The sequence below is a fragment of the Bos javanicus genome, chromosome 12 (assembly GCF_032452875.1).
Source record: "Bos javanicus breed banteng chromosome 12, ARS-OSU_banteng_1.0, whole genome shotgun sequence".
NCBI lineage: Eukaryota > Metazoa > Chordata > Mammalia > Artiodactyla > Bovidae > Bos > Bos javanicus.
The window spans coordinates 21,905,045-21,917,400 of record NC_083879.1 but is presented as its reverse complement, the minus strand read 5'-3'; positions in this window follow the sequence as shown (position 1 = coordinate 21,917,400).

Below are 12,356 nucleotides of genomic sequence, written 5' to 3'. Positions count from 1 at the left end.
CCTTCCAATTAAAAATTTTTTAAAAAATGTAGCAGGAATGAGGAAAATACAAACTCCTCATTAGAAAACCATAGTAATAATTGCTACAGGCAAGGTCCACTGACGGATGTTAGTGGGGCAAAAGTTTGAAGAGAAAAAGGATGTTCACAAAGTCTCAAAGTATCTCTAAGACATTTCTCACTGCAAAGGGGAAAGCAGTAAGATTACACTGGAGAAACCCTGCAGACACCACCTTAACGAAGTGATCAAGCTTCACTAGTAGTGAGTCATGTTGGCATTGTGTACCCCCGAGACGAAATAATAAGAACGGAGCTTCACCTCTGTGGCGTTCTTCTCTCAAACCTGTAACCTCAGTCTAATCATGAAAAGAAAAAAAAAGGACAAACCCATCGGAGGAACACTCTACAGAATAGCTGACCAGCACTCCTCAAGAGCCCATGGGATGAAGAACCCCTATTTGCAGGGCAGCAATAGAATTACAGACATAGAGAACAGACTTGGGAACACGGAGTGGGGAAGGAGAGGGTGGGACAAATTGAGAGAATACAGACATTGACATATATTCACTGCTGCTGCCGCCGCTAAGTCGCTTCAGTCGTGTCCGACTCTGTGCGACCCCATGGACTGCAGCCTACCAGGCTCCCCCATCCCTGGGATTTTCCAGACAAGAGTACTGGAGTGGGGTGCCATTGCCTTCTCTGATATATTCACTACCACGTGTAAAACAGACAGCTAGTAGAAACCTGCTGTGCAGCACAGGGAGCTTGGCTTGGTGCTCTGTGATGACCTCGAGGAGTGGGATGGGGCGGGGTGGAAGGGAGATTCAAGAGGGAGGGGATACATGCATACATACGGTTGATTCCTATTGTGCAGCAGAAGGCAAGACAACGTTGTAGAGGAGTTATACTCCAATAGTAGAAAAAGGAGAGTCCATGGGAGAAAAGGAAAGACTAAGGCCCTGGTTCAGAGTGGAGAAGACTAGGAAGACACTAAATGCAACGTGGGATCTTGAGTCATATCCTGGGACACAAAAGGAACATTAGGGGGGGAATGATGATACTCAAATACAGTCTGTGGTTTAATCGATAGGATTGTATCAGTGTCAATTTTTAAAATTTTTTTTAAAAGAATTATTTACTTGTTGGCTACACCGGGTCTTTGCTGCTACATGGGGGCTTTCTCTAGTTGAGGTGAGCGGGCTTCTCATTGTGATGGATTCTCTTGCTGGGGAACACAGGCTCTAGGCACTCGGGCTCAGTAATTGTAATGCATGGGCTTAGTCGTCCTGGGGTATGTGGCGACTTCCTGGACCAGGAACCAAACCTGTGTCCCCTGTGTTGGAAGCATGGAGTCGTAACCACTGGACCACTTGGGAAGTCCCTCAGTTTTTGCATTTTGATCACTGAACTATGGTTGTGTAAGTTGTTAACATTAGAGGGTGATGAGTGAAGGTGTATATAAACTCTACTCTATTTGCAACTTTTCTGTAAGTCTAAAATTATTTCAAAAGTAAAAATATTAATTGAAAATAAAATAAGCTTCACCTGAAGCATGATTTTCGCTGTACACATTAGAAACCACATCCTCCTGGTTATGGTTATGCTGAGCATTTGAATATTATTCAGCATTTCCTCTAATACTGGACTGCTCTTCATCGAAATCATGTGCTTTCATAAAAATGGCTGAAATGGTTTTAGAACAATTTGCATTCGCTTCCATCTTTGAGTTTATGGAATTTACTATTGTTCATTCAGAAAATAATTGTTATCAGCTTAAGCTATTGATTAATGTCAAAGAGAGAGGTAGGACACAGTAGAAGAGCCCCTGATATGAATCTGGGGTTTTTGTCTCAGCTCAGCCATAAATGAACTATGACTTCCCTGGAGATCCAGTGGTTAGGATTCCCTGCTTTCACTGCTGGGGGCCTGGGTTCCATGCCTGATTGGGGAACTAAGATCCTGCAAGCCTCCAGGCGTGGCCAAGGAAAAGTAAACGAACTGTGAAATCACTGGCAAGTCACTCCCTCTGGGCCTGCATTTTCAACACTTATGAAATAGAGAACCAGTAAAAGATATTTGTCTTTCTCAGTTTGGGAACTCTGTGCTTCATAGTCATAATTCTTGGCTCCTATTAGCTTGACCTCCATCTCCAAGTTAGGCTAAAAGCTTTGGTATAGAAGCGACCAAAGACTATAAATGCCTGTTTGTAGCTCAATATATCAAGGCATGAACCAACGTTAATTTATGTGGCAGAGGTAATTGGATTCTTAATTCTTAGTATCTCAGAAGGAGAGGGTGGGATGATTTGAAAGAGTAATAAAGATGTTAATCTCATTTAAATCTCTTGATTTTTCACAATAATGAATAACAGGGAGCTATTTTCACATGGTGATATTCATTCCAGTTGAATCAGATGAATGGAGAATCAGTAAAAGATGTTTGTCTTTCCCAGTTTGGAAACATTTGTGAGGTTCCTCTTTTTGGCGGTAGTGTTCATGTATGACTCTGCGACCCCATGGACTGTAGCCCAGCAGGCTCCTCTGTCCGTGGGATTCTTCAGGCAAAAACACTGGAGTGGGTTGTCATTTCCTTCTGCCGGGAATCGTCCCGACCCAGGGATCAAACCTGCATCTCCTGCCTTGCAGGCAGATTCTTTACCACTAAACCAGTTGGGAAGCCTGAGGTTCCTCTTGGGGCCTCGCAGTATGCTAGGTCTTGAACACAGGACCTCATGGAGGTGACAAAAGCGAACATAACCCCAGTCCTTAAGGAGATCAGGATGGGAAATACTGTAAAGGAAGCAGAGAGCCGTGATAGACAATGAGAAGGTAGGAACTTAACAAGGCAGGGAGAGGAGGCCTTCTCGGGAAGGGACATTTCTTGGGAAACGACAGAATGTCAAGGCCAGGGAGTCCTCACCAGTGCATTTATTGTCTGGCGTCTAGGCGAGGCCTAGAACATGGCTGCTGCTGCTGCTGCTAAGTCATTTCAGTCGTGTCTGACTCTGTGCGAACCCATAGACAGCAGCCCACTAGGCTCCTCCGTCCATGGGATTTTCCAGACAAGAGTACTGGAGTGGGGTAGAACATGGCAGAACCCAGCAAATGCTTAACAAGCTAATGAATGTGTGATGGATGTGAAGACACTTTACAAGCTATAAAAATAATACGCAAATAGAGACACAGACGTAGAGAACAAATGTATGGATCCCAAAGAGGGAAAGGGGAGGCAGGATGAATTGGGAGACTGGGATTGACATATACACATTACTGATACTACGGATAAAATAGATAACTAGTGAGAACCTACTTCATAGCACAGGGAACTCCACTCAGTGCTCTGCAGTGACCTAAATGGGAAGGAAATTTTAAAGAGGGGTTATATGTACACATACAGATGATTTAACTTTGCAGTAACAGTAGAAACTAACACAACGTTGTAAAGCAGCTATACTCCAATAAAAATTTTTAACAACGCACAGGTGTTAGCCATTATTGTTTTATTGATATGAGAAGACCTGCTTTTTTTCTGCTTCACTGGGACACCGAGGGAATCCCTGGCAGTCCAGTGGTTAAGACTCAGCGCTCTCAAAGCAGGGAGACATGGGTTCGATCCCTGGTCAGAGAACTATGGTATCATCCAAAAAAAAAAGTTCACTGGGACACCCTGAGAGGTATCAAAGCAAATCATGGAGAAAAGCATTCATTAAAGGGATCTGCTCCTTTGCACAAACCTGGACCCTTTTCCACAGGAGAGAACTTGAAGCTCTCAGGTACAGGACTGAATACCCAGCGATCAGAGGACAAAATCCCATCCCAACACTTGTCCATCCCCATTTCTGCCTGGGAAAGCAAGAGTCCACTAAACAGTGATGAAAATAGTGAAGAAAAAATTGTTATGGATATCCAAAGGTGAGAAAAATACATCATAAAAATTAAGGATTCTGTTTCCCAGATAAGAGGTGATGATACAAATGAGCAAGGAGCCAGCAGTCCTGAATGCTGGATAGTGAAAAAAAAGAGACTCATTTTTTGTTCTTAACACTGGGATCCCAGGGAGGAGTACAGAGAAAGAAAACCAATCCTATTTTCAAGGCATTTATACACTAGTCACTGTTACATACAATGTCTCATTCAATTCTAACATCTACAAATCCCTTGAGATGGGAATTAAAACCATTGTTTGCAAAGGCGGAAACAGAGGCTGAATAATGAAGTCATGTTCTTAGAATCACAGCTCCTACTGATGTAGCAGGGATTTTTAACTGAAGCTTCTGACTCCAAAGTTGAGAAGAAAAACGCAAGAAAGGATAGGAAAACCAGAAAGGGCACTGCAGACTTATCAACAATCCAGGAGCCATAATGCAGAAAACCAATTGGGGCGTTTCTGTTTGCTTCCTTGCCCTCAGAAATGTTCATTCGGTGAATAAATAGCACATGCAAAGGTATCTATTTCAGACCAGCTTTTGCTCTCCATTTTAAGAACAAGACCGAAAAATTACCTTTGTCACAATTAAAATTGGTAAAGGAAGAACAAACAAACAAAAAAAAGAAAATTGGTTAAAGTAAACAACTATCAGATTCACGAAATGTTCCCTCTTGGGTTGGGTACAGGCTTCCCTGGTGGCTCAGACAGTGAAGAATCTGCCTGCAATGCAGGAGATCAGCATTCAGTTCCTGGGTCAGGAAGATCTCCTGGAGAAGGGAATGGCAACCCCCACAAGGAGATCCAACCAGTCCATCCTAAAGAAAATCAATCCTGAATATCCATTGGAAGGACTGATGCTGAAGCTGAAACTCCAATACTTTGGCCACCTGATTAAAAGAACCAACTCATTGGAAAAGCCCCTGATGCTGCGAAGGATTGAAGGCAGGAGGAAAAGGGGACGAGAGAGGATGAGATGGTTGGATGGTATCACCGACTCAATGGACATGAGTTTGAGCAAGCTCCGGCAGTTGATGATGGACAGGGAAGCCTGGCCTGCTGCAGTCCATGGGGTCAAAAAAGTTGGACACGACTGAGCAACTGAAATGGACTGAACTGGTATTCTTGCCTAGAGAATGCCATGGACAGAGGAGCCTGAAGTGCTACAATCCATGGGGTCACGAAGAGTCGGACATGACTGAGCACACACACAGGGGGGTACTCATTCCAGAAACCATAGTGTTTTCTAACATTCTATACTACATTCTTTCTTCTTAAAAATGCTACTGAAACCTTGGAAAACATTAGTCCTTCCTTTCTTTTGCAGTTAACACAATTAAAAAAAAAAAAAAAAAGAGGCTGTAAATCACAAGCATATTCCAGCAACTGTTTGCTTTCCCTAGTAAGAGCCACTTACCCACCCCGCCACCACCATCACTAATATTCCAGTTCAAGGAGATATTAAGATACCTTGTAAATCATACTATGTTCAGAAATAGCTTAGTCCTGGAGCTGACATATTTCAGAAAGGTTTGCTTCAGCCTCTTAAAACCTGGTTACTTAGAATGAAATCTTCCTAATTTAATAGCAATTTACATACAGGTATAAATGCATAGGTTTTTTAAAAAAAGCAACTTTAGGATTAAGATAGTTTTGTTGTCTTTATTTGCATACTTTAAAACTGATTACTCAAGCAAGTTTCAGAGCACTTTTAAGAATAGGAACAAGGTAAGAATCTGAGTATAATATATTCTTTAGGACCAAGATTCTCAGGACAGTACATTGTTTAGAATCAAGTGTGAAAGTAGACAAAGAAAGGGTGCTTTCAATGTCACGGTCTCTTGGGATTTCCCTGGTGGTCCAGTGACTAAGACCCTCTGGCTCTCGACGCAGGGGGCCCCGAGTTTGATCCCTGGTCCGGGAACTAGATTCCACATGCCTCAACTAAGAGTTCACAAACTGCAGCTAAGACCTGTGCAGCCAAATAAGTAAATAAATAAATATATTTTTAAAACATCGTTAATGTCATGGTCTCAACTGTGGGGATATATCCTTCAAACCAATGGCCAAACTCTGCATATCTTCCAGTTATATATCCATTTATATTCATTCTTTTAAATATCATGAAATGTTACTACATATAAAGGCAGATCTGTAACATAACTTTTAAAGCGTGAGAGGAAAATGAGCACATGTGACCCTACCCCCCAACTTTGGAAATGGAACGTTAGCAGTGTGTAGGCTCCCTGGGCGACCCTCCCCCGTGCCATAGCCTCTCTCTCCTGCCTCTGTGAGTTAACAGTGCTGTGCTTATCATTCTCATGATCTTTGTTACAATCATATTTAATGCTCTGCAATGTATTCAGAATTGTAAAGAGGATATGACATACATTCTTCTGCAACTTATTTTTCACTCAATGTCTGAATTCATTTGTATTGATGTGTATAGCTCTATTTTCACCATTTTTGCTTGTATAGAGTCCCGTGGCATGAATAAACCACAGTTTATTTATTAGCTCTCCAGGCAACAGGCACTTTTCTCCCCTGATTTTCACTACTTTGAACATTTTTTTTAATAGGTGACATTATTTTCTTTTAGCCTTTATTTTTATCTTTAAAATTTTCTGTATTTATTTTTGGCTGTGCTGGGTCTTCATTGCTGAGCAGGCTTTTCTCTAGCTGCGCAGGCGGTGGGCCACTCTTGTTGCAGTGTGGCAGGCTTCTCGTTGCTGTGGCTTCTCTTGTTGCAAAGCACAGGCTCTGGGGCACACAGGCGTCAGTAATTGCCACTCTGTGGGCTCAACAGTTGCAGCTCCCAGGCTCTAGAGCACAGGCTCAGTACTTGTGGCACTCAGGCTTAGTTGCTTTTCAGCATGTGGGATCCTCCCAGTTCTGGGATGGAACCTGTGTTTTCTGCATTGTTGGGTAGATTATTTACCACTGAGCCACCAGAGAAGCCCTACTTTGAACATTTTTTTATGTGCCTCCCAGCGCATACCTACAAGTGTTTCTTTAGGTATATACACGAGGAGCAGAACTGATTGTTCAAAGATTATATAAATATGTATACATATGATGATAGATGTTTATATATTTATGTATAAATATTCAAGTATATAATTAAATGTTTCATGTATAATTGTAATATAATTATATATCTGTATATAATATATATATTATAGATTATAATTATGTAATTCCAAGAGTGTTTGCCAATTTACACTCCTACCAACATCAACATATGTGTGATATTATCTAACTTCTAATTTTTTACCCATTTAAAGAGTACAAAAATGTTATCTTAATAAATATGGTTTTTATTTTTTTATAGGTATACTGTTTTATTAACATTCAAACCAAGAGTTCAAGCAAATAATTATTGAAATAAAATTATAATAGGGAGAGCTTTTAATGGAGCAATGTATTGAACACTGCAGATTACATAGACAACCTCGAAGGTGGTGTTCACTACGTACGTATTCAGCATTAGGACAAGCCCTGGAATTGGAAGTAAAACCCACCATTGACTGAACAGAAGTTCCTGGTTGCTGACAAAATCTTTGACTTAAGACAAAACTGAGGGAGTCAGTAATGAAGTCCAGGATCAGTAAACTCGAGCAGCTAGTCTAATCGCAGATTCCATCCCTTAGATGGTTTTCCCAAGCAGGGTAAATATGGTTTTTACAATAATTTTTTAATTGAAAAATTCTTTAAATTCTAGAGTGCTTTAAACTTTTCAGAAGTTTTACACTCTGATTGATTTTAAATAATCACATAATAGGCTCCCTCCTGCCTTCCCTCTCCCCACTGGTAACCACTGGTTTGTTGTCTGTATCTATGAGTCTACTTCTTTTTTGTTTTATTCACTAGTTTGTTGTATTTTTTAGAGTCCAAATATAAGTGATATATGAGTGATACCATTGTCTTTTTCTGACTTATTTCAGCAACATCCATGTTGCTGCAAATGGCAAAAACGTATTCTTTTTTATGGCTGAGTAGGATTCCATTATGACCAACCTAGATAGCATATTGAAAAGCAGAGACATTACTTTGCCAACAAAGGTCCGTCTAGTCAAGGCTATGGTTTTTCCAGTGGTCATGTATGGATGTGAGAGTTGGACTGTGAAGAAGGCTGAGCGCCGAAGAATTGATGCTTCTGAACTGTGGTGTTGGAGAAGACTCTTGAGAGTCCCTTGGACTGCAAGGAGATCCAACCAGTCCATTCTGAAGGAGATCAGCCCTGAGATTTCTTTGGAAGGAATGATGCTAAAGCTGAAACTCCAGTACTTTGGCCACCTCATGCGAAGAGTTGACTCATTGGAAAAGACTCTGATGCTGGGAGGGATTGGGGGCAGGAAGAGAAGGGGACAACAGAGGATGAGATGGCTGGATGGCATCACTGACTCGTTGGATGTGAGTCTGGGTGAACTCTGGGAGTTTGTGATGGACAGGGAGGCCTGGCGTGCTGCGATTCACGGGGTCGAAAAGAGTGGGACACAACTGAGCGACTGAACTGAACTGAACTGAACTGAGGATTCCATTGTGTATAGATACATCTTTATCCATTCATCTGTTGATGGACACTTAGGTTGCTTCCATAACTTGGCAATTATAAATAATGCTGCTGTGAAGTATTGGGGTGCATCTATCTTTTTGAATTACTGTTTTCTCAATATGGTTTTCATTTGCATTTCCCTCACATTTTCCATATACTTATTAGCCATTTATATTTTTTCTTCTATGAAATGCCTTTTTATGTTTTGACCATATTCTTTGCAATCATTTGTTTTCTTCCAGTTGATTTTTAGAAGTTCTTTGTAAACTCTACATACTACTCATTTGGTGATTATATGTGAAGCATTTATCTTCATGTTGTCCACTTGTCTTTTCACTCTTGGTGGTGTCTTTTTTGATTTAAAGTTCTCAATTTTAACATAGCCAAATGTATTAATATTATTCTTCGAGATTGTGCTTTTGGTTATCTTTTTTAAAAAAAATAATATTTGTGTGTTTGACTGCATCTGGTCTTAGTTGTAGCACACGGGGTCTTCACTGTGGAGTGAAGGCTCCTTTAGTTGTGGTACTCGGGCTTAGTTGCTCTGCAAGACTTTGGATCTTAGCTCCTCCACCAGGGATCGAACCTGTGCCCCTATGTCACACGGCAGATTCTTAACCACTGGAAGTCTCTGCTTTTGGTATCTTAAATCCTTGTCTACACTGTAGTCATCGGAGAAGGAAATGGCAACCCACTCCAGTGTTCTGGCCTGGAGAATCCCAGGGACGGGGGAGCCTGGTGGGCTGCTGTCTATGGGGTCGCACAGAGTCGGACACGACTGAAGCAACTTGGCAGCAGCAGCAGCAACACTGAAGTCGTACTTTTTTTTAAGTTTTCTTTTAAATGTTTATAATTTTATCTTTCTCATTTAAGTTTCAAATTCAATTGAATTGGATTTTTTTGTATTCTGTGAAGTTGAGAATCTACTCTCTTTCCTTCAGTTGGATAGCCAATTGGCCTAACACCATTCATTGAATATGCACTCTTCCCATTGATTTGCAATGCCAATTTTATCATATATTAAGTTTCCATGTACTAATGGGCCTGTTTCTGTGTTCTCTATGCTCTTCTATCAGTTTATTTAATTATCTGTGTGTAATATCCTGCTGTCTAATCATCATAGCTTTATACTAAATATTGATAGCTTAAAAATTAAGGCAAATTCCTTATCTGTGTTCAAGAGTGTTTAGACTCTTCTTAGTTTTTTGCTTTTCTCTATAATTTTAACATAAATTGTGAAGTTCTATAAAAAACCTTGTCAGAAATTTTAATAAAATTTCATTAAAGCTATAAATTTGGGAAGAATATCTTTATGATACTAAGTGTGCTTACCCATGAACTTTTTTATCCATCTGCTTACCTATTTTTCAATTTTTATTACTTACATGTCATTAAAGTTTTAAAAAGTTTTCTTTATAAATATCCTGTTCATTTGCGATTTTTATAATACTATAAATGGTATCTTATAAATTTTATGTAATCTGTTGCTGGTATGTAGGCATGCAACTACGATCTTGCTAAACTAGCCTATTCTTTTAATTTATAGATTTGTTTTCTATACAAACACAGGCTCTTAATAATGACAGTTTGTTTCTTCCTTTTTATAATATCTATTGGTGCATAAGAAAGTACATCAAACTTAGTGACTTAAGAGAACATACACTTATTATCTCCATGTTTTTGTGGTCACTTAGCTGGGTCCCCTGCTCAGTCTCACAAGGCTACAATTAATGTCAGTTAAGCTGCAGTTCTTTTTAGAGCTTAGACCTCTCTTCCAAGATGACAGGATTGCTGGCAGAATTCAGTTATTTGAGGCTGTAGAACTGAGGTCCCCATTTTGTTGTTGTCAATTCCTAGTGACTCCCTCAGTTCCTTGCTATGTTGCCCATTCATAGGCCTTCTTACATGGCAGTTTACTTCTTCAAAGGGAGTGGAACTCTCCCATCCAGTCTTACCAGGTGGCTCAGTGATAAAGAATCTGCCTGCCAATCCAGGAGCCACAGAAGTGCTGATTCAATCCCTGGGTCGGGAAGATCTCCTGGAAGAGGAAATTGCAACCCACTCCAGTATTCTTGCCTGGAGAATCCCACAGAGGATCCTGGCGGGCTAGTCTACAGAGTCAGACACGACTGAGCACGCAGGGATCACACCATAACCCAGTCAAGGGAGTGACTATACCCATCATCTTTGCCATATTCTATTTGCTAGAAGCAAGTCTTGCTGCTGCTGCTGCTAAGTCGCTTCAGTCATGTCCAACTCTGTGCGACCCCATAGACGGCAGCCCACCAGGCTCCTCTGTCCCTGGGATTCTCCAGGCAAGAACACTGGAGTGGGTTGCCATTTCCTTCTCCAATGCGTGAAAGTGAAAAGTGAAAGTGAAGTCGCTCAGTCATGTCCAACACTTCACAACCCCATGGACTTCGGCCCACCAGGCTCCTCCATCCATGGGATTCTCCAGGCAAGAGTACTGGAGTGGGGTGCCATTGCCTTCTCCGAGAAGCAAGTCTTAGGTTCTGTCTATTCTCAAAGAGAGGATGTGATTCATTGGAGATTATCTTTGGGTAATAAGGTAATTTGAATTTGCAGTCCCAGTTGCTTTTTCTTGCTACAGTACAGTCTAAGCTTCCAGTATATTGCGGACAATAAATTGTGGTCTCATCATCTTCAAGGAAGTGGTTTAATGATTCACCATTAAGATGTTTGCTGTAGGTTTTTTGTAAGTGCCATTTACCAAGTTAAAGAAATTCTACTTGAAGTTTTCTAGTTTTAATGATAAATGTTGAATTTTATCAAACTTTTTTCTACACTATTTGAGGTATGTATTTTTTTCCTCCATTGTCAAACCACCCTTGCATTCCTGGAATAAACTAGATTGTCAACTTTTCTTTCCTATTCATTGCTGGATTTTGCTTGCTATTTTGGATTTTTCAAACGTATTCATGATTGAGATTCATGTTTGTTATTCTAATCTCCTGAAATTGAGTTGGAATTGATTCCCTTTTTTTATATGCTTTGGGATAATTTGTATGTATAAGGTTAGGGTTATTTGCCTTCTGAATATTTTTAACTCTTGAAATGGTCTGAGCTTATAGTTTTCTTTCTGGGAAGATTTTAAAAATAGAGATCCTATTTCTTCTATAGTTATTATCATTTCTCTTTATCCAAAGAAAACTGGCCCATTCCTTCTTTTCTCTCCTTAACATCTGATTGTACAAGTGTTACTATCTTATATTTGTCTTTATCTCTTTCATATTTTTCTCTCTGCTGCATGTAGCAAATTTCTTTAGATCTATTTTCCAGGGTTTATTGTTAAAACCCTTCACTAAACTCTCAAATATGTTTAGTCACTTTTATAGTCTCCTGCTCTATACTTCATTCTAAGTTAGACATATTTTAGATTCTGAATATAAGCCCAATATTTGAAGGCTTTATGAGTCTGATTCTGTTGTTTATGTTGGTACAAATTCATGGTGCTTTCTTATGTATTTTGTCATTTGAAGAATGGGTTTATGGTGAGTTCCTTCACATTCAATTTTTGTGTGCTTGTGCAAGGGCCTGAAACACCACTAGTCTGAGACCACTCCACTGTCAACTAAGTTCTTATTTTGAGGGTTTTTTTTTTTTTTTTTAAAGAATCCTCAATCCTGTCACTTGTATGAACTTGAATCGCACTGCTATGTACCATAATAGAAATTAGTTCTAATATTGGTATGATGACCCAAATTACTAGAAGCAATTAGTATAAGTCCTTTGTTTCTGCAAGGTTACTTCACTACAGTGATTCAGACTTAGGTAAAAAAAAAAATGTGTATGTGCAAATATTGGGCTTCCCCTATGGCTCAAGGGTAACAAATCTGCCTGCCAATGCAGGAGATGCA